Source organism: Lygodium microphyllum, chromosome 26, assembly GCF_053477565.2.
Source record: "Lygodium microphyllum isolate KBCC chromosome 26, Lygodium_microphyllum_v1.1.10, whole genome shotgun sequence".
Classification (NCBI taxonomy): domain Eukaryota; kingdom Viridiplantae; phylum Streptophyta; class Polypodiopsida; order Schizaeales; family Lygodiaceae; genus Lygodium; species Lygodium microphyllum.
The window spans coordinates 29951207-29970973 of NC_141160.1; positions in this window are offsets into that span (position 1 = coordinate 29951207).

The window sequence follows — 19767 nt, forward strand, 5'->3', positions numbered from 1 at the left end:
GATTTACCATCAATCACAAGCACTTGGAATAATCATCCAAACCACAATCCGACAATTAGTTGAATGTAAAAGCATTTAGGGTGTTATTCAATCATCCAATAATCAATTGAATTTCTTCCAAACATTGCAAGAATAGTCACGATAATATTTCCATCGCATATCCGCTCTCCCCCTTGGGATCGAAGAGAAATTCTATGTAAAATTTACTTAACATTCCCTTTCTTCAGCTAGGTCATAAGTTAAAGTTTCTAACACTATACAAGATGTAAGTTCTATAGGTCACTTACATTTTTTGATAACCCAATCTTATTTCCAAAAAGTAGCGATCTTTACTTTGACTCAAGTTTTCTTAATCCCTTGAGCTCTCTAGTTGCCTTTGAGGACTGGAATTGTTGTTCATATCTAGCCCAATCCCCAAATTTGGATTGATAAACGTAGTGGTTATCAAATAGATAAAAACATAAGCTATTAACAAGATTTTGGGAAAAGGTCTAGAGCTTCAAAAATGATTATCTTCTAGACTAAGTTGCTTGCCATGCAATCCATCAGGCATGCAAGTTGCAAAATATACCTTTGAAGTGATGAAAACCACGGGGGATTCACTAATAGTAATAAGGAGACGTCATCTCCGTGCAAGAAATATATGAAAATACCCCTTATCTACCCCCTATTTATGGGACCCTACCTTATAAAATATATCTTCCTTCCCTTAAATAACCCCCTCCCTTACACTCATGTGGTACCATATGCTAAACCCTAATGGACCCCCCGGGATGAAAATGCACCTACTATTGCAATGACGGCTTGAAGCCTTATATATTGTTTATGAATTCATCGCATAACAACTAAATACAATTAACTTGTCTTGATACTCGCATTTGGGAAATTCAATCCTTTGAATACTTGCAATAAAATTTATCATTTTCAATATCTATTCTCATGCGGCATAATACGAGTCTAATGCTCCTCATGCGGGAATCAAAGCAAGCATCTATTAATTGGAAATACATTACTTACGATCGATATCATAGTTGGATTGGCAGTGATGCCCTTGCTCGAGGCTTTGTTGCTTGTTGTGGGGTTTCCATCCGTGCCCGACATTTTTTGCTTGGGAGCCATTCTCAATCTTCGTCTCCCTTAAATGCGAATCACACAAGACTTCTGCACCTTGTACTCAATTAGTGGGGCCAATTGGGGAGCGAAACGAGCTTGCGGTTGAAGGATAATCTTGTGGAAACGGGGTATGGGTTTGCAGCCAATGTGAAAAGAAGGAATGCGTGTGGACACCCTCTAAGGAGGGGAAGGGAAGAACCTTGAAGGAGTCTCTCTCTCTCTCTCTCTCTCTCTCTCTCTCTCTCTCTCTCTCTCTCTCTCTCTCTCTCTCTCTCTATTATTATTATTATTATTCTTCTTCTTCTTCTTTGTCTTTCTCCCTTCTCACCTCCCTTCTTCTTCTTCTCCCTCCCTCCCTCCCTCCCTCCTTCCCTTCTTCTTTATCTCTCTCCCTTCTCACCTCCCTTCTTCTTCTTCTTTGTCTCTCTCCCTTCTCATCTCCCTTCTTCTTCTCCTCCCTCCCTCCCTCCCTCCCTCCCTCCCTCCCTCCCTCCCCCCCCCTCTCTCTCTCTCTCTCTCTCTCTCTCTCTCTCTCTCTCTCTCTCTCTCTCTCTCTAGTGTGCTACTCAGCATGTCGAGCCCTCCAAGTCCTCTTATTTTTATTGTGATTGGGGGAGGGGGGGGGACATGGAGTGGTGGTAGTGGTAACCACCACTTGTCACCATCCGCATTCGTCATCATGATCTATGCCATCATCATCCACGTCGTCTTCCCCCCTCCTTGGCATCCTCGTCATCCTCCTTCCCCTCGCCACTTTTTTGGTGATGGCAAGGAGAGTGGGATAAAAAAAATTAAAATAATTTTATCAAAATTGTAGGGGGGAGTTCGTATGCGGGGACATTACAACCATGGAGAAAAGTGGGCCAAACCTACTTGTGAACAAGTAGAGTAGCTTTGAACGTCGAAGCAACACTACTTTCTCCTAGCTGGAGTTGGTCAGGATGCTCTTGAAGGGGCCAGTCTTCATTAGTGCCCTCAGCTTTAGGAAGTTCTTAGTGAAAGTGGGAGAATATGTCTTATGAAATACTACTATGTCATTGACAAGTTGGACAATGTATTCTTTCAATACAAAGTCATATACACTTCCTTGGCAACTAAATCAATCACCTTGCCTAGATGAAAACTCATCTATATAGATAATGTCATGTGTCACATAATTTCAATATTAGACTCACTATTCATGGAGTGTTAAAGATATATACTTTAGTTTTGCATGCAACTTCACCAATAGGGTCTCCGAGGCATGTGGACCCACAACATGAAATTTGACTGGGATCAGATCCCTGTAGGAGCCTTGGCCTCAAGCTCACATCAATAGGTGCCTCACATCTAAGGGCCTGAATCCCCCCATATTCAGGCCCCTAGACATGAACCTGCAATGGCCAGGGCTCCTACAAGGGTCCAATATGGGGGATTCATGCCCCCATATGTGAGCCTGCGACGGTGATGGCTAGGGCTCCTGTAGGGGGTCCGATCTCGGTAAATTTCATGTTGTGTTGGGGATTCAAGTCCCCAGACATGAGCCTGCAAACGGTGGCTAGGGCTCCTACAAGGTTTCAATCTCGGTCAAAATTCATGTTGTATTGGGGATTTAGATCCCCAGACATGAGCCTGTGAACCTCGGGGGGGTCACTCATGAATATATGTATACATAACGTGAGTTCAAAATAAGGGGTTTTTAAAACACCATTTGTATACATTTTTTACATACATAAGGTTGTCATATAAAGGGCTTACTTACAGATTGAATAGAAAAGGGTTGGTTTTTATTCAAGAAAAATTCACAGATTAGGATATTTATAAATAGGCCATGAACATACGTTATATAGAGGATATATATATAGTGAACCCCCCAAGCTGCGAACAAGACTCCTGCAAGGGTCTGATCTCGGTCAAATTTCATGTTATGGGTCCACATGTCTTAGAGGCCCTATGGGTGAAGTTGCACTAAAGATTGAAAGCATTGCCTTCTCCGCATCATCTACGTGACACTATAATGGAACATCCAAGTCTACCCCTACAATCGGGCCACCCTCATCTCTCTCCTAGGAAGGTACCATGTAGTCAGGTCAAGGACCAAAAAGGCTTTCTTACAAGTGCTCAAAGTCGTCGAAGATGATATACTCTTGTGATGCATCCTTAATTTGCTTTTGGATGCTCACAATGGTAAAGATATCATCAAAAAATGTGTCATCATATCAAGCTATCTCATCCACATGTGATGGGGCATCTTGTACATCAAAATCTATAAAATCATATTGTACATCATGCACCATGATACAATATACTTCTTCTTCTCTTATCTCCAAAATCTTCAATACATCTTGCATGAATAGGTATTCAACCCCCTCGATGGTGACAGCATGGAGAGAAGCAAGGGGTGGCTCATTGCTCAGCATCTCAGCAGGGCAAGGAGGTGGGTGTACAATAGCTAAGCTATATATGCTACCTCATCGCTTAGATTGAGAGCGATTTTCTCATGCTCCCTCTCGAAATCCTATAGCTGCGGGGGCTGAGAGGGTGTGTTGAGATCTTCCTCACTATCCTCTTCCACATCAATGTACAAAACATAGATGGCAAAGGCTACATCACACTTGATGAGATCCATCGCGATGTGGTCTTAGGATGAGGTGGGTATAGCTCTAGCACAAAGTTGTTGTCCCACATGCAACAAATCTCAGTTTATTACCTTTATATGGCTCTATCCAGCACATAGACTATGCAAAAAATCTATCGAAATCCACCTAAGAGCAAAGTTTGGAATGGAGCAAGTGAGAGGGTTCGCCTCATCACAAAATGATGCCAATATGCTAGCGCTAAGATCTACCATGGAAAGTGAGCTCTCTAAATTCAAGGTCATACAAAACCTCGAGTAAATTTGGTCTCCTATAGGCATGTAGCATGTGGAGGTAATCCGTACGATGAAGGTGAGAGTAGTAGCCATGGCATATATATATATATATATATATATATATATATATATATATATATATATATATATATATATATATATATATATATATAGAGAGAGAGAGAGAGAGAGAATGAAGCACAGCACAGGTATAGAGAAGTAGAGAATGAAAGTGAAAATGAGTTTGGAGATCTAACTTTTATGTATCAAGGGTTTTAAATAAAAGTTCTTATAAAAAATTTAACCTTAAAGTTTTAAATTAAAACCCTAACCATAGATACTTTATTTTAATAATTGAAAGCCACCATCAAAATTACTCAAATAGACAAACGCTTCATTACACTTCATTATATCCTCAAATATGTCTAGACCATTCAGTATGTTCAAGTCTAACTAGAGAAAATATTTGAATTTGATTTTTTAAAGAAAAAAAAATCTAAAAGACCTTCAAACACAACAGTTAGAAATCTAAATACTTCCAACACTTATTTTCATTCCTTCCAATAATAGAGCGAGTGCTCAAAAAATGAGTAGAAGAACTCCAGCCTACGATTTATTCATGATTTTAACTAGCACGATTGACTAATTACAACATATATACTCACATGCTTGGATCGCAATAAACCAAAATTATCAAAATTAAAAGTACACAAATGTTTAATAAAATTTTGTATTCTCTTATAACAATTCTTACAAGGATTCCGCTATCTCAAGGATATGTGGAGAAGCACATTGCTTACATGTCAAGGATTATTCACTATGAGTCCTAACCTTTCTATTATCCAAATTGAAATAGAAGTTGCACAACAGCTCATTGGACATTAATTGGATTTCTTGTCTCAGAAAAGAAATGGACCAACGACTCTCTATGTTGACTACAAAAGGATTATGACCATTCTTGGGGAAGTTACTATATGTATATCCTCTACATCGCATCCATTCAAGGCCTATTTATAAATATCCTTATCTGTGAATTTTCCATGAAAACACCATATTGGGGAATATGGGAATTTCTCATAAGTTTGGGACACGTGGTCAAATCTTTAGATTTGTCATAACTTGAAACTCCAAATCGAGCGCTCTATAGCTCAATAGATTTCAATTTTCAAGCATTTTTCAATGATAGGTCACATCATATGGTTTTGAGAAACTTATGGGCGTGTTATCCAGGTGCCACCATCTTAGTATTCAAAAAATGAGAATTGGGCGATTCCCAAACTCACTAATATTATGTTTGAATAAAATATAACCCTTTTCTATTCAATCTGTAAATAACTTCTTTATATTACACCCTTCAACACAATATTAGTGAGTTTGGGAATCTCTAAATTCCCATTTTTTTGAATACTAAAAAGGTGGTATCCGGATAACATGCCCATAATTTCTCAAAACTATATGATATTACCTATCATTGGAAAGCGCTTGAAAAATGGAATCTATTGAGCTTTAGAGTGCTTAATTTGGAGTTATAGTGTTCAAGTTATGATAAATCCAAATATTTGACCATGTGTCCCAAACTTATGGGAAATTTCCATATTCCCCAATATGGTGTTCTTCTGTGTGTAAAAAATGTATAAAAATGGTATTTTAACTTGCGGAGTATGGTGACTTGTTTCAGCTACCTACAGCATTACCTCCCAAGAGAGCGGTTGATCATCCCATTGATTTGGAGCCCCATTCCAAGCTAGTCAATAAACCCCCTTACAGGCTGTCCAAATGTGAAAGAGAAGAAGTGGCCAAGCAGGTCAAAGATTTAGAAGATATGGGATTCATTGAGCCTAGCTCATCCCCTTTTGCATCACCTATCTTGCTGGTCAAAAAGAAAGATGGCACTTTCAGGATGTGCATTGATTACAGAGATCTAAATAAGATCACTATCAAAAATAAATACCATATTCCTAGGGTGGATGACCTATTAGATGAATTGAAGGGAGCTAAGTATTTCACAAAGATTGATTTGAGATCTGATTACCATCAGATATGCATGCGTGAAGGGGATGAGATAAAGACTGCATTCAGGACCGATCGTGGGCTCTACCACTTCTTAGTCATGCCCTTTGGCTTGACTAATGCACCAACCACGTTTCAGAGCCTCATGAACAAAATACTTCAGCCTTATTTATTCAAATTTGTATTGATATTTTTCGATGGCATCCTCATTTATAGCCGCTCAAAGGAAGCTCACCTTATGCACATGAGGCAGGTATTTGATATACTTAGACAGCATAGACTCTTTGCTAAGGAGACAAAGTGTTCATTCATGCAGACTGAGGTTGAGTACTTGGGACACATTGTCAGTGAAGTAGGCATTAGAGCTGACCCAAAGAAAGTCCAGTGTGTCAGAGATTGGCCCACACCTGCAAATACCACCTCCTTGAGAGGATTCTTGGGTCTCTCCTCATTTTACCACAGATTCATTCGGCACTATGCCACTATTGCAGCCCCTCTCACTGATAGGCTAAAGAAAGAAGCATTTCTATGGGATGCATTGGCAGATAGAAGCTTTAATCAGCTAAAAGATTTGCTTACTTCAGCCCCTATCTTGGTATGCGCTGATTTTTCTAGGGAATTCACCATTCAGTGCGATGCTAGTGGGAGAGGAATCGGTGTAGTTCTGCTACAAGAACATGGGGTCATAGCATATGAGAGTCGAAAGCTGGCTGAAAATGAGAGGGTTATGAATGTCTATGATCAGGAAATGCTGGCCATCCTTCATGCCATCAAGAAATGGCATCACTATTTGTATGGCAGCCGATTTAGAGTGAAAAGCGACCATAGAGTACTCAAGTACTTCTTGTCTCAGTCGAATCTGACTCCAAAGCAAAGGAGATGGGTAGCCACCTTACAAAACTATGACTTTGACATCACCCACACTCATGGGAAGGACAATGTAGTGGCTGATTCCCTGTCTAGAATGTGGGCATGTAAAGTCTCTGCTATCATGGAATCACACAGTGATTGGATACATGAGCTTAAGGAGGCTTACTTACTAGACGCTGATTTCAGCAATGCATTTCAAAAATTACAGCAATGACAATGTGTGGAAAACTCTTCGTATCAGCTAAAAAATGGGCTTTTATGGTATAATGGCCGAATTGCCATCCCTCATACCTCCCCATTCAAGCAGAAAATCATGTAGGAGATGCATTCAGTCCCCATAGCTAGTCATTTGGGAGTCTTTCAGACCTATGACAAAATTGCTAAAAGCTTTTACTAGAAGGGCCTTTGGAAAGATGTGAAAGACTTTGTCCTGGGCTGCATAACTTGTCAGCAAAACAAGGACAGCACCTTAAAACCAGCTGGTCTACTTCAGCCATTGCATATGCCTGAAGGCAAATGGACACACATCACTATGGACTTCATCACTGGCCTACCGGTGACCAAGAAAGGTTGGGACAGCATCTATGTACTTGTGGACAGACTCACAAAGGCAGCCCATTTCATTCCCACGAAGACTCAGTATAATGCTTCTCAAGTAGCCAGCCAATTCATGGAATATGTTTTCAAATTGCATGGCTTACCACAGGTCATTGTGCATGACCGAGATGCTAAGTTTATGAGTAACTTTTGGCGGGCAGTTTTCAGCTCTATGGGCACTCAGTTAGCACCTTCCGCTACTTACCTTCCACAGACAATTGGTCAAACAGAAAGGGTCAACAAATGGCTGGAAACTTACTTGAGGCATTTTTATCATGATTTGCAGAATGCTTGGGACTCATGGTTGCACTTGACTGAGTTTGCCTATAATAACTCCACACATGCTAGCATTGGAGTTTCACCTTTTGAGGCCTTGTATAGCTACAAGGTGCCCCTTCCTGTGGTGATCTTCAATGATAAAATAAATCCACAAAGCAAGGAAGAATTGGAGAGAATGCAGGCCTTACTTCAACAGTGTAAAGCTAACTTAAAGAGAGCCCAAGATCAAATGAGGCTTTATGCTGATGACAAAAGACGGGATGTGGAGTTCCAAGATGGGGATTTAGTGCTCTTGAAAGTGCCTAAGTCACGATATGCCTCCCTTAAAGATGGGTCTAGCAATAAGTTGGCACACAGGTTCTACGGACCATACTGGATTATCAAGAGAGTGGGAGACTTGGCATATCAATTGGCATTACCCCCATCTACCAAGATCCATAATGTCTTCCATGTGAGTCAGTTGAAGCCCTTCCGTGGACTATGTTGAGGAACTCCCACCAATAGATGAAGAAGGCATCATTCAATACATACCCAAAAAAGTCATAGGACAATGGGAAAAGAGGCTTTGCTCTCGCTCGATCATGGAATACTTGATTAAGTGGCAAGGTTTACCACTTGAGGAAGCTTCTTGGAGGCCAGCTTCAGTTTTGAAAGAGTTCCCATACCTTTTAGAAGTAGATTTGGCTGAAATCTAGCTAACTATGGCCCTATTTTCCCCCAGACAGACTGTAGACAGCACTCTATTTTAAAGCCGTTTTTTTTCTGCACTACGGAAGCAAAGCATACCATACATCGGCTGAAATTTCTTCTCGAGAGCTCTGTTTTGATGTATAGCACACCCGTTCGGAGTCTCCCACAGAAAGTTATGATAGATTTACTACAGCAGGGTCCTGTAGTAAATAGCATGTTGTCCACTGTCTGCAACCCGCATTTACTCCAGATATTTGGGTCAAAAACTCATGTTTATAACCCCCCAATAAGGGCCATGCATCATACATACCCATGGCCCATCATACACAATAATACCTCTTCATTCATCAGTATACCCTTGTAATAATGCCACAGAGTAGTACTTTGATCGGCCCCTCCCAATTACCACATGTTCCAAATTGTTTTTTAGGGCAAAAACCTTCGGGTGGGGATGGAATGTAAGAGAGGGGGATTTAATAACGGGGAAATACTAGCTACATTGGCTAGTATATAAGGTGAGAGAGGCTTAATTTTTCATTATTTGATAAATATACAAGTCTTCTTTCTCCTTCACCTTGCTCTCCAAGCTTCCATGTCTTCTTTCCCTCTTTTCTAGTCTTTCTCCCTATATTTCTAGTCTTTCTCTCTCCTCGTAATTGTCTTTCTCTCTCTTCTGTTCTTCTTCTTCTTCTTCTCTACAGTCTTCTCTCTCCTCTTTCTCTCTCCCAGTTCCTCTCCTTGACATCTAGGCCATGACATCAACTAACAAATTAGGCTCCATACCACCATAGATATATTTATGCAACTTTGCATCATCACTCACACTCTCTACATATATGGTAATATTTAAGAATTGATTGGTATACTCTCTAAAAGGTAGACTCCATTGGTCTAGCCTCTAATACCACCTCTTCATCGATTTCTCTTCCTTTATGAGAGATACAAACACTTGAGCCATCTTTGCTTTGATATCTTCTATAAGCTAGCTAGTTCTCTCTTTTTATATATCTACCATGCATGAGCAAAGCCCTCAAGGTAAAGCGTAGCAAAATGGATCTTTGATCGTTAGACCTAGGACACCATATTGGGGAATATGGGAATTTTCCATAAGTTTGGGACACGTGGTCAATCTTTGAATTTGTCATAACTTGAACACTATAATTTCAAATGGAGCACTCTATAGCTCAATAGATTCCATTTTTCAAGCACTTTCCAATGATAGGTCACATCATATGGTTTTGAGAAACTTATGGGCATGTTATCTGGGTGCCACCTTTTTAGTATTCAAAAATGGGAATTGGGAGATTCCCAAACTCACTAGTATTGTGTTCTAGGGAAGATGTCAAAGCAAGACTCCAATTTTGATGCTCACTTCTCCAAATCTGCTAGTGAAGATGAATAGCCATATTTAGCTAGCACTATCTTATCATGGGGCTATCTTCCTAAAAGCCTTACTTTCCATCTTTTACTTAGGGACATGTATCCATAGAGATACCAATGGGAGGTGAAAGATTATAATTACTCCTATGATAGTTGGTTTGAAATCTTCCTAGAAGAATAGGTTCATGACTTCCAGCTCTTGGAGGAGGGTTAGATGCATGAATTCTCAAAATTGGTTCATCAACCCTAAAATATATATCTCTCATAAGTAGTATATGGTATACCCTTCTTTCCAATGATATAGGCTACAGATTAGGATTTGAAGACTCAAATGATTGCTTATCCCTACTTTCTTTATCTACCATTTGTGCTACCACAAGCATGGATATCTGAGAACTAAGCTTGTCTAAGAATTCTTTAGTGGTGATGCAAGAAACAAACTTCTCTAAAGAGTCCTTAGTAGAGTGGAACATCTACTTCATGACTTCCTTGGTTTGGATGTTCTACTGAACTATTTGCTCCACCACTTGGTCTACCTTGGAAACTACCTCTATGTGTTTAATGGAATGTTTAGTTTTATGGTTACAAAATGTAGCATATAGAGTACTATATACACCATACTCTTGTGATTACTCTTCATCATGATATGTCTTAGGTATTACTTCATGTCCTTCCTTGATTTGTTATTTTATATCCTTATTGGCTTTGTTTTTCCCCTTATTTCCAACCATTTCTACCAACGATCAAAATATAGTCAAAGTAGACCTCTTGTCACAAAAATGGCTATAAGTTTTCATGATGATATCCAAATCAAGACCATTTTAAATTAAAAATTATAGCTAACAAATATCTCTTTGATATGAGTCACTTCACAATTAAATGAGAATATTTTGAAAATATTCTTTTCATGTTGTATAGAATAGTTTAACACCCTATAACCTCATTATTTTTGTCTCTCAAGCACATATAGGTTCAAACAGTGTACAGATTTGGCAAGAGTCAGCAAGTCCCTCCACCACGTGATTCTTGACATGGTATCAAAGTCGTGCCACTGAGAGAGGCTAATTTTGAAGGGTGAAGTGAAGGAAAAGAAGCAAGGTTCAAGCAAACAAGCAATGGGTAAGAAGCTTTCCCATTCTTCCACTCTTTCTCTTGGATAGTGAATGTGGAGACACCGGAAGCAGGGTAGAGTGAAAATCTCAGATTGCTGTGAGATTTGGTGTGCGAGTAGAGCACTGTATATTATGCAGATCAACCCTTTAGGGTTGTCACGCAGTTTTTTTGGGCATCTAAGGCTGTTTCAGGCCTCGTTTTAGAGCTGCAAGGTTGCGGACATCAGTTTTAGGGTACACTGCGATTTCGACTGTATTGACTTAGTGAAAGTGGGTGAACAGGTTACAAATTTTGAATCTGTAATTTTTTAGGTGTTTTTCAGGAAGCAAACATAAGGTTTATATACAAATAGGTTGCAAATTACATGTACTATTGAGCAATCAGTAAAAAAGGTTGCTTGGTGTATCGATGTGCATGTAAGAGAGGGGGATTTAATAATGGGGAAATACTAGCTACACTGGCTGGTATATAAAGTGAGAGAGACTTAATTTTTCATCATCAGATAATTATACAAGTCTTCTTTCTCCTTCATCTTGTTCTCCAAGCTTCCATGTCTTCCCTACCTCTCTTCTAGTCTTTCTCTCTCTATTTCTAGTCTTTCTCTCTCCTCGTAACTACCTTTCTCTCTCTTCTGCTCTTCTTCTTCTTCTTCTCTGCAGTCTTCTCTCTCTTCTTTCTCTCTCCCAGTCCCTCTCCTTGACAATTGGCATCAAAGCCTAGGTTCTTGGTCCCAGTTAGTTCCTCATTTTACCCAGTTACAACTTTCTAGTCACATGGAATTTTGAGTCACAGGTACACAAGTACAGGGAGCAGTAGGGGAGTTCCCAAAGATTTTTGGACCACAAGGACTCCATGCAGGAGCATTAATGGCAGCTTGGACCAAGTTTGGAGGAAGGAAGACCGACTTTGGCAGCTCGTGGGTCATTTTTGGCCCATTTTGAAGGTAAACTCTTAGTAACTGTGGTCACATGAGTTAGAAGAAAGTCTAGTTGGGGTTACTTTTTAGGGAGGGTCTTCTCTCTCCTCATTTCTCAAGCTTTTTGCAAGCTTCCATGGAGGAAATCAAGCCCAAATCTTTCTCCCCTCTCTTCCATGAAGTGTCAGCCCTCTTCCATGCTTTCCTGGAGCTCAAGAGCAACTGACCAAGCAGTGTTGAGGCTGTGATGACCATCTCCAACCCTCCACGATCAGCCCCATAAAATCCGGCACAAAACTCGGACTGCTTCTTGGCCAGATTGACAGCACCCTAGTCCTCCTCTCCCTCCTGGCTCTAACTCCCAGCTTATTGTAGGTTTCCTGGGCAAGATTAAAGCCTTCTTTCTCGGCTTCTTGGACTTCTCCTCCACCTCAGAAAACCTGATCATGTGCAGTCCATGGCAGCCATGAAAGCTTGGCATCAAGCAAGAATCTTGAAGATTTTGGTCTTTTCTTGGTCCTAGGAGTTCCCTCTTCAAGTCTAGCTCAAGATTTGGCCATCAAGAAGCATGGGAAGAAGATTAGAAGCAAGATTTGAAGACATACACTTGTGGGCAGCCATGACTATGGAAGTAGAGCTTCAATTTCAGCAAGAGCTCTTCATGGGAAGGTCTTGAGCCTTCCTATCTCCAAGCTACAGCCACATTGGAGCTCATTCTCAAGATTTGAAGGCTTCTTGGAAGCAAGAAGGCATTATGGAGTGCCCATTTGGAAGGAATCCTTCTCTTGATCAGTCTATGCAAGCAATGCCCTTCCCCCATTAGTGGTTGTCTTCTTCATCAAACAACACAAGGTATCCGATTCTTGGCTCTCATTCTCTCCCATTAAGCCTCTTGTTGAATCCTATCCACTTGTTTGAGAGGATCCATGAGTCCAAGTAGGTAATAGGAGTCCCAAACATTGTATGCATGATGAATATTAATCTCAGTCATTCTCATTTGATCTTATGGCATTGGAATGGATTTTTTTCATGCTAAAGCTTCATTGAGATTATATTTTGCTTACCCATAACCCGTTTGACTTCTTGTGAATTGGATAAGCCAAGAATTGATTAAGAAATCCATTGTATAAGGGTGAGTAGGCAGTGAGTCTTTATCAGTAAGCTCTCTATCCCTATTCCCCATTCCAATTCCATGCATTTCATGAAAAAGCCCAAAATTTCCATTCCTACAATGCATCTCATGCTGGGTGTTTAATTAATAAATGTCTGCCATGTATATTCCGAGTGAGGAAAAACCCGATGCCAAGCGAGGTTGCAAGACAAAAGAGGGGTGACCTCCCCTTACCATCAAAGACCCTGAAGGGGTGCACAACCCAGCCTGGGGGGAACGTTGCCCACCTCCCGGTGATTTGGAGCCCAAAACTCGTTTGCAGGTACATGTACTTCTTGGGAATTTGAGAAATTGACTTGGCATGATGGAATTTTGATGACTATGGCATGACACACTCTTGTGTGCATAGGATGTATGGATGTACCTCAGCAAATGTATCTTTAGATACACGTGCAGCTATGTATGCAGTGATGTATGGGAATGCATTGCCTTACTTGGGTTGAAGATGGATGTATGTATCATTGGATACACCTATGCAGTCATATATGCAGTAATGGCAGTGATTATGCATGTACGAAAGCCTATCTTGTTGATATGGTCATGGGAATACTAATTCTTGTGCTCATTAATGTTAAAGTGATGCCAAACATGCTAAGGGATGCTCAAGTGATGCATGATGCCAAGCAAACAGTGAATCCCACAGTACAATAGAAGGAGAACCCAATTCCAACCCTCTTATGACTTTCAGGGTGCTGGAGAAATTTCTTGTATTTGCAGAGGTGTTGCCACTCCTAAGAATTGAGGTGCTGACCTTGGAGAGTACCTTTAGGCCTTGCCAAGAACCTTGCTCAGTTTTGGAGACCCACTTGGAGCACACCAAATACATACAACCCAATATAGGCCTTTTCTAGGTGTGGACAGGGTGCTGGACTGCACATAACAGTCCCACATTTCTAATTACAAAAATTTCTATATAAAACCTGGGAATGTGTGCCAATGCTCATCTCAAAGAGGACATCGTTACCTCCATTTTGAACAAAAAAGTAAGTCAATCGGAGTTGTCTAGCTCTATTTGTAGCCAAAACAGTGAGAGGTGGTCTCACGGGACTGCACCTAGACATGGCGGGTAACAAGGGGAAATGTTGGGGTAAAGGCGCCTCCGCCGTGCCGCCCCGTGTATTACTACACTGACAGTACCCGCCACTGCACACTGCAGGTGGTGGGTGCCCATCACGTCACTTTATTCTTTACATTCATTTTAGTGACTAGTAAATAAAGGAAGGCCCGGTCACACATTGTGACTGTTGGAGTTCCCATTTCTTGTCTCTCTCTTTTCTTGCTCTTGCTCTCCCTCTATAGCTCACGTGCAAGCTTCGATCCTTCTCACCTTTCAACTGGTATCAGAGCTTGGCTTCCTCTTGCTCGAGTTCGACTCAGTGCTTCTCTACCTTCGCATCGACTCCCTTCACGCATCCTCGAGCTCCCGTCACTCCCCGGCTTCCCGAGCACCTTCCCGGCCTATTGAGGCACCTTCAAGGCATTGGTACTGAGGTATTTGATCATTCTTTTAGGGTTTTATTTCAGTCTACAGGTTGCAAACAGCAAGGGCAGCCATGGCTTCAAACCCTTGAAGATTATTCCCCTCATATTGTGCCTTACACTTATCAAGGCTCAAAGAGGCTTGTCATAGGCCTTTGATAGGCCCTTCTTGAGCCCCCCATTACCCCCTTTTAGCCCATGTGGAGCAGCAGCAAGTTCAGCACCAACAGGGCAGATTGCGCCATTTTTTCTAGGCTGTTAGCACTCGTCTACTTCAGCTCCACACTTGGCCATTGCTTCTTGCTCTCTACCTTGATCAAGAGGGCTATTAGAATTCATGTTTGATGTCATTCAAGCTTTGGGCATTGGTCTTGATCATTCGGGGCTGATTTCTTCAGATTTGGGACTATCATAAACTGTCATAACATGCTGAAAACAGGGCAGCACCATTGGCATTAGCATTTGTTGCTTACACTCCATTCCGGTTGTGCTATTTGATGCCCGTATGCGGTCTACTTGATGCCCGAATGCCTTGGGAATGTATGCACATGATTATGCCATGATTTTGGCCTGAAATATTGGCTGATTTGGGACTGTCATTTACTGTTATACAGTGCTAGAAACAGGGCAGCCACACTTGGCATTGGCATTTGATGCTTATACTCTACTCCGGTTACCTTGTTTGATGCCCGTATGCTGCCTACATGATGCCTAGTGCCTTGGAAATGTATGCAGATGATTATGCCATGATTTTGGCCTGAAATATTGACTGAAATTTCTCAGTTTTGACTGTCAAACTTGCCTGTAATAATAGTGGGCTGAGATACTTTGGATGCTTTGTCACTTACCTATTGGTACCGGATGTATGCTTTGGGATTTGCCATCATGTATCTGACATTTGGGGACGACTTTGAGCTCATGTTTGAATCTATAGAATGTATTTGAGCTACGCATAAGCTCCGTCTTGGTTGGTATTCACTAGCATTTGGACCGACTTGGCATGCTCTTGGACCGCTTATGCCTCATGTCTATGCTTGATAGTTAGGCTTCATACATTACATGGTTTGGTTCGTGATATATGCCACTTGGTTCGTCTATGCTTTACCGACATTGGGAGCTTTGCCTTGGATGTATTTGAGCATTTCCAACTCAGTTTGATCATTTACTTGGTTGCTTCCATCAGTTGCTTCATGTATGTCATGCTGTTGGGATGTGTATGATGCATTGACTTGGTTACTTGTCACTGGTACTTTGTCTTGGGTTGCTTGAGCCCTTGAGCTCGTTTGTATGCCTTTTGTGCTAGTGGGAGCATCTTCCATGCTTACTTGACCTTGAGCAGGGATTACATGCTATTGGAGCAGTTACATGTATTGGAGCAGTCTATGTCATTGAGCAGTTACAGATGTATTGAGACTTTGGGATTATACTCCGACAATTGGATGTTGCATTGAGTATATGTCTTGGTTCACATGATGCTTATGAGCTGAGTCTCAGTTTTGGATCTGCTTTCCTTTGAGCAGACACCTATTTGTGTCAGGTTTTGGCAGTTGTAGGTACATTTTGCCTGGATTGTCTGGGGGTGTGCCTCTTACTGGCAGATGCTATTTGAAATCTCTCGGTGTTATGCTCATGTATTTTCACTGTCATTTGGCTTTGCTTTGTCCTCTTTATGCCGGCTTTGGACCTAGCATTGTTTACTTGACATTAGATCCAGTTTTGGGACAGTTTGCTCTCATTATTGCAATTCTGAAATTTATTACAGCAAGCATTTATTGGTGGACTGAGCAGTATTTTTTATGCTGGAATATCCTGATTTGGTGTACCGCACCTAGTACTAAGTAGGCAGCATCTTTTGGCACACTTTTCTCACCATTTGGAGCTCATTTCAGTGGATTTTGAGCATTTTCTGCAGTAAAACAGCCAGCAGTTTTACATTGTCTGTGCATTTCCAGCCTGCATTATGGCATCCTCTTCGACTGATAATGCCATATTTAACATCACCAAGTTGGATGGTACCAACTACTCTTATTGAAAGAGTCAAATTTGGCAGGTCTTGGTGCAGAAATCTCAGATTAAGCCACTTCGGTTGAGCGGGGAGCAGCCTGAAACTATGGACAATGACGACTGGCTTGAACTTGATGAGCTATGCAAGTCCACGATTGTATTGTCTCTCACTGAACAGGTACATTATAATGTATTTGAGGAAGCATAGAGTGCATGGGATCTATGGAATAAGATCAAGAATCTTTATGATAAGAAAAGTCCGACGAGTCAGATGTATTGGTTGAAGCAGCTTATGGATTTGCGCATGAAGGATAATGCGACTATGTCTGCTCACTTGAGCCAATTCCATGCTATACTGAAGAACCTGACTTCGCAGGATATCACCTTTGGAGAGGAAGTAACTCTTCTTTTCTTGCTTGGGACTCTGAATGAGTCATGGGATGTATTCCGCACTGCCCTATGTGTCTCTAGTGCTACTCTGAAACTGAATGATGTTGAGAGTGCTCTTCTGCAGGAAGAGGTTAATCGCAAAAACTTGGATGCCTCTCGTGTTTCACATGCTTTGACAGTTAGAGGCAGGAATGACAGGAATGATTGTGGTCATGGCCGTGGCCGTGACTCACGGAAGGGTCGGTCTAAATCTCATGGAAAGTCGCGTAGTAAGTCGCGTGGGCGCAACACTAATGTCACTTGTCATCATTATGGGAAAAAGGGCCATATCAGACCACAGTGTTATGAGTTGCGTAATGAGAAGCGCAAGGATAAGGGGAAAGAGAAAGTGCAGGAGAAGTCCTCTGATTGTAGCATAGTACCTGCAAAGTCCAGCATCAAGATTGAAGAAATTAATGTCACGCAGATCGAGGATTCTGATGGTAGTGATGAGTTCATACTTGCAGCTAGTTCTTCTGATGCCTCATACTTGATTGAGACACCTAGTATGTATGCACAATGCTGGTTATTGGATTCAGGTGCGTCCTTCCATGTGACACCTTACCGTGAGTGGTTTCACTCTTACCGTACTGTATCTGGATCAGTCAGACTTGGAGATGACAGGTCTCTTGATATTGTGGGCTGTGGAGATATTCAATTGCAGTTTTCCATTGGCAGTTCCTTTTTGCTCAGGGATGTATGTCATGTACCTGCGCTTACACGTAGTCTTATGTTTGCTGGACAGTTGGATGATGCACGGTTTCATGTCTGTTTTGGGGATTCTGCCTGGAAGATTACCAGAGGTAGACTTGTGCTTGCTAGAGGCGCCAAGGCTGGCAGCCTCTATCCTCTTGTTGTATCTGGATCTTCTGTAGACCATGTTTTGGCAGTGGGCTCTATCCCACGTGTATCACTTTGGCATGCCCGTTTGGGGCATATGTCTTTGAAGGGAATGAAAATGTTATCTGGTTTGCAGTATCTTCCGCCTTTGGACTATGCACGTTTTGACTCGTGTGATCATTGTCTTTATGGTAAGCAGAATAGGTCTACACATAAGAAATCGGGTAGGCCATGCATGAGTGAGCCCTTGGCTTTGGTGCATTCAGATGTGTGTGGGCCCATGCCATGTATGTCTATGGGTGGCGCGAAGTACTTTGTTACCTTCATTGATGATTTTTCTAGGAAAGTGTGGGCTTATCCCATAAAGCAAAAGTTCGATGTCTTGGCAGTCTTTCAGCGTTGGCTTGCTCTTGTTAGGAACCAAACTAGGTATAGGCTGAAATGCCTTAGGATTGACAATGGGGGAGAATATGTCTCACGTGCTTTTGAGCAGTTTTGTGATGACAGGGGTATTAAGCGTCAGTTGACCGCCCCTTACACCCCCGCCCAGAATGGTTTGGCTGAGCGCATGAACAAGACTATTCAGGAGCGTGTCCGCTCTATGCTTAGCCATGCAGGCCTACCACAGAGCTTTTGGGTTGAGGCAGTTAGTACGGCAGTGCATGTCATAAACCGATCGCCTTCTAGTGGATTGGATTTCCAGGTTGCAGAGGAAGTTTGGGCTGGTAAGCCACCCTCTTATGCGCATCTCCGTGTCTTTGGATGTGAGGCATTCTGCCATGTGCCCAAGGACAAGATGAGTAAGTTGGATCCGAAGAGCATTAAATGCATCTTTCTTGGTTATGGTGATTCAGGAGAGATGGGCTATTGCCTATGGGATCCGCAGGCGCGGAAAATAGTACGCAGCCATGATGTAGTCTTCCATGAAGACAAGATACATAGGTAGCCTGAGAAGGTGGTTGAGATCCACAGAGTGATCTTTCAGGAGGAGCCTAGAGCTCCTGCACAGCCAGTTGGACAGCCTACAGCTGCAGCAGATGCTCATGGTCAGGGTGTTGGACAGGCAGCTGGGCAGGCAGCAAAACCTACAGTGAGACAGTCTGCTAGAGACAGACGTCCACCTGATAGATTTTAGCCCTCTATGCATTATGTTTTGGTTACAGATGCAAGAGAGCCTTTCACTTATGATGAGGCTATGCGCAGGGGTGACAGTCACTCCTGGGAGAGGGCTATGCAGTCTGAGATTGACTCCTTGCATAAAAATGAGACTTGGGATTTGGTTGCCTTGCCTAAGGGCAAGAAGGCTTTGCCATGCAAGTGGGTATACAAGCTGAAAAGTACCTTTGGACACCCCAAGCCGGCATATAAGGCTAGATTGGTAGCAAAGGGTTTTAAGCAGGAGCATGGTGTAGACTTTGATGAGGTCTTTTCTCCTGTGGTTAAGATGACCACCCTGCGCTTGGTCTTGGATTTGGTTGCTCAGCTTGACTTAGATCTATATCAGATGGATGTCAAGACGGCTTTCTTACATGGGAACTTGTATGATGAGATCTATATGGAGCAACCTAAGGGCTTTGCAGAACTTGGCAGGGAGCACCTACTGTGCAAGTTGAAGAAAAGTCTTTATGGCTTGAAGCAGGCACCTAGGGAATGGTATCATAAGTTTGATGCCTTTATGCAGTCACAAGGCTATAGCAGGAGTGCTATGTATCCGTTTCTTTACACGAAGAAAGCCCGTGATGGTTCATTGCTTATTTTGGTACTCTATGTGGATGATATGCTAATAGCAGGGAAAGCTCACGATGAGCTAAATGCTCTTAAATCTCAACTAAACAAGAGCTTTGAGATGAAGGATTTGGGACAGGCCTCTTACATTCTTGATATGTGCATTAGACGCAACAGGCATCAGGGACTCCTCTACTTGTCATAGAGGGAGTATATTCATAAAGTCCTTGAGCGCTTCCGCATGCAGGACGTAAAGCCTATTGGCTGTCCATTGCCTTCTTATGTGAAGGTATCACAGGC